Source organism: Primulina huaijiensis, chromosome 13 (assembly GCF_012295235.1).
Source record: "Primulina huaijiensis isolate GDHJ02 chromosome 13, ASM1229523v2, whole genome shotgun sequence".
Classification (NCBI taxonomy): Eukaryota; Viridiplantae; Streptophyta; class Magnoliopsida; order Lamiales; family Gesneriaceae; genus Primulina; species Primulina huaijiensis.
In genome coordinates, this window is record NC_133318.1 from 8,325,063 (window position 1) to 8,329,579 (window position 4,517).

The 4,517-nt window shown below is 28.3% G+C and overlaps 1 non-coding gene across 1 annotated transcript; it reads right to left on the reverse strand.

Moving 5' to 3' along the window:
• Positions 1 to 544: 544 nt before the first annotated feature.
• On the reverse strand, positions 545 to 655 carry LOC140956423 (small nucleolar RNA R71). Its single transcript, XR_012171462.1, has one exon. It is a non-coding gene; the product is annotated as a small nucleolar RNA R71 (small nucleolar RNA).
• Between the last annotated feature and the right edge of the window lie 3,862 nt (positions 656 to 4,517).

Genomic DNA, 4,517 nt, shown 5'->3' on the forward strand with positions numbered 1-4,517 from the left:
TATTTGTTAATTATGTTTTATTTATAAGTATTGTGTTGTTTTTTTTTTGTATGAGTATTTGGAGTCGAAAAAAAAGTGGTAGACTTTTTCGAGTATCTGAAAATAATTTAAACATGGATGATAATTCAAATAATCAAGATAATGATAACAATAATAACAATAATAATAATAATAATCAAGAACATGATCAATTAAGAACACTTAGGCACCATATGAACCCTATTAGAACTAGTGCCCCATCTTGTTTAGTTTTTCCTCCTGATGCATCTAATTTCAACTTTAAACCTCAAATTATTCAACTTTTACCAAATTTTCATGGCTTAGATTCTGAAAATCCATATTTACATCTAAGAGAATTTGAGGAAGTTTGTAACACTTATAATGATCAAAATTGTAGCATGGATATAGTTCGATTAAAGCTTTTCCCTTTTTCTTTAAAAGATAAAGCTAAAACATGGCTACAAAATTTGAGATCAAGTTCAATAAGATCATGGGAAGAAATGCAACAACAATTTCTCAAAAAGTTTTTTCCTTCCCATAGAACAAACTCTTTTAAAAGACAAATTACTACTTTTTCTCAAAAACAAGGAGAAACATTTTATCAATGTTGGGATAGATATAAAGAATTACTTAATACATGCCCACATCATGGTTTTGAAACATGGAGAATAGTTTCTCACTTTTATGAAGGTCTAATACCTAAAGATAGGCAAATGATAGAATTCATGTGTAATGGAACTTTTGAAGATAAAAACCCAAATGAAGCTATGGAGTATTTGGATTCATTAGCAGAAAATGCTCAAAATTGGGATAATATAGGCACAATAGAACCACCAACAACTAAAATCAATAATTCAACAAATGGGGGTGGTATCTATAATCTTAAAGATGATATAGATATTCAAGCTAAACTTGCATCTTTAGCAAGAAAAATTGAGTCATTAGAAATGAAAAAGAGTGGTCAATTAAAAAGTATTCAAGAAATTGTTTGTCATATATGTGATACACATGATCATGCTACAAAAGATTGTCCAACATTACCTTCATTTAAAGAATGTCTCCATGAACAAGCAAATTATGTTAACAATTATAAAAAACCAATACTAGATCCTTTTTCAACATCATATAATCCTGGATGGAAAAATCATCCTAATTTTAGTTGGAGGAATGATAATAATGCACAACCCTCACAACAATATTTTCAAAATAACCAAAATCATCAAGGTTATATTCCTTATGTTACACCTCCAAGAAAAAACTTTGAAGATGTAATTCATGCATTTATCCAAAAGCAAGAATCTATCAATATTCAAAACAGTCAATCTATGACTGATTTGAAAGAAACTCTTGCAAAATTTGCATCTGCACTTAATATTCATGAAAAAGGAAAATTTCCATCTCAACCTCAACCTAATCCTAAAAATCAAAATCAAGAATTAAAAAATGAAAAAATTGATCAAATAAAATCTGTTATTACCCTTAGAAGTGGTAAAATAGTTAATGATCCATATAGTAATGAAAACAAGGATCATTTAAAATCAAAGAGTAAGGATGATAATCCTGATACTTTTGAGAATGATGATACCTTAAATTCTAAAAATAATATGTTGAATGATAAATCATCTGAAATAGTAAATGAATCAAATAAACCTCCACCATTTCCTCATGCATTAACAAATCATAAAAAACAAAAAAATGATTCTGATATCTATGAAGTTTTTAAACAAGTAAAGATAAATATTCCATTATTAGATGCTATTAAACAAGTACCTTCATATGCAAAATTTTTAAAAGACTTATGTACTGTGAAGAGAAAATTGCATGTGAAGAAGAAAGCATTCTTGGCTGAACAAGTAAGTTCTATTCTTCAAAATAATTCTAGTTTAAAATATAAAGATCCTGGTTGTCCAACAATTTCATGTATTATTGGAGAAAATAAAATTAAAAAAGCTTTGTTAGATTTGGGAGCAAGTGTGAATTTACTTCCTTATTCAGTTTATGAAAAACTTAATTTAGGAGAATTAAAACCCACTTCTGTTACTCTCTTACTGGCGGATAGGTCAATCAAAATACCTAGAGGTATTGTAGAAGATGTGTTGGTTCAAGTTGATAAATTCATATATCCTGTAGATTTTATTGTTTTGGATACACAACCAATAGAAGTACATAATGAAATTCCAGTAATATTGGGACGACCATTTCTAGCAACTTCAAATGCTTTAATTAATTGTCGAAATGGAATAATGAAATTGTCTTTTGGAAATATGACTCTAGAACTTAATGTGTTCAATTTATGTAAACAACCAAGTATTAATGAAAATGAATATGATAATGAAATTGAAACAATTATGGAAGAAAATATACAAGAAGAAAACTTAAATCAACAATCTGAAGTTTTTTCAATAGAAAGTTTTGAGTCTGAAAATAATTTTAAAAAAGATGATAATACAAAACTTGAATTAAAAGTTTTACCATTCGAATTGAAATATGTATTTCTTGGTGAAAATAAAACATTTCCTGTTGTAATTTCTTCCACTCTTCTACCAAATCAAGAAGAAGATTTAATTAAATTACTTAAGAAATATAAAAATGCAATTGGATGGACTTTGAAAGATATAAAAGGTATAAATCCTTTAATTTGCACACATAAAATTCATTTGGAAGAAAATGCTAAAACATATCAACAACCACAAAGAAGGTTAAATCCACATATGAAGGAAGTTGTTAAGAATGAAGTATTAAAACTATTAGACGCTGGAATTATCTATCCAATCTCAGATAGTAAATGGGTAAGTCCAACACAAGTAGTACCTAAAAAGTCAGGCATCACTGTTATAAAAAATGAAAAGGGAGAGTTATTACAAGCTAGGATTCCATCTAGTTGGCGTATGTGTATTGATTATAGAAAATTAAATGATGCAACTAGAAAAGATCATTTCCCACTACCATTTTTAGATCAAATTCTAGAAAAAGTAGCAGGAAATTCTTATTACTGTTTTCTTGATGGGTATTCGGGGTATTATCAAATACCTATATCATTAGAAGATCAAGAAAAAACTACTTTCACTTGTCCTTTCGGAACTTTTGCATTTAAAAGAATGCCATTTGGTTTATGTAATGCTCCGGCTACTTTTCAAAGATGCATGTTAAGTATTTTCAGTGATATGATTGAAGAATTTGTAGAAGTTTTTATGGATGATATAACTGTTTTTGGAAACTCATTTGAAAATTGTCTTAAAAACCTAGAAGAAGTATTAAAACGATGTGAAGAAAAAAATCTTGTTTTAAATTGGGAAAAATGTCATTATATGGTTAAATCTGGGATTGTGTTAGGTCATGTGATATCTGAAAAAGGAATTGAAGTTGATAAAGCCAAAGTTGATGTTATTGCTAATTTAACATCACCAAAAACGGTCAAAGAAGTTCGATCATTCTTGGGTCATGCAGGTTTTTATAGAAGGTTTATAAAAAATTTCAGCATAATATCTAAACCAATTTCGAATCTTTTAACAAAAGATACACAATTTGAATGGACTCAGAAATGTGAAAATGCTTTTAAAAAAATAATTAATCTTTTAATTACATCACCTATTTTACAACCTCCAGATTGGTCTTTACCATTTGAATTAATGTGTGATGCAAGTGATTATGCTATAGGAGCTGTGTTAGGACAGAGAAAAGAAGGAAAACCGTATGCAATCTATTATGCTAGTAGAACCTTAAATAGTGCCCAAATAAATTATTCAACTACTGAAAAAGAATTACTTTCAGTAGTATTTGCATTAGATAAGTTTCGATCTTATTTAATTGGTTCTACTACTATTGTGTACACTGATCATTCTGCCGTAAAATATTTATCAAATAAACAAGATGCTAAGCCAAGATTAATACGGTGGATTTTATTGTTACAAGAATTTGATATTATAATTAAAGATAAAAAAGGAAAAGAAAATGTCGTAGCCGATCATTTATCTAGAATAATGACTGAATCATCTCATAATGAAATACCAATAAATGAAAATTTTCCAGATGATCAGTTGTTTTATGCTACTATTATGCCCTGGTTTGCTAACATTATAAATTTTATTGTGACAAATAAAATATCTTCTCATTGGAATTCACAGGATAAGAATAAATTCTTGATAGAAGTTAAAAAACTTTATTGGGATGATCCTTACTTGTTTAAGTATTGTCCTGACCAAATTTTTCGACGATGCATACCCGACAATGAAGTAAGTAATGTTATTAAATTTTTTCATTCTGAAGCATGTAGAGGTCATTTTTCATCCAATAAAACAGCTGCAAAAATCTTACAATGTGGATTTTATTGGCCCTCTTTATTCAAAGATACGCATTTATTTTGCAAATCTTGTGAAAACTGTCAGAAGATGGGATCAATTTCAAAACGAAACATGATGCCTTTAAATCCTATCATAATTATTAAAATATTCGATAGTTGGAGGATAGATTTTATGGGTCCATTTCCATTATCTTTTGGATATACGTACATTTTAGTC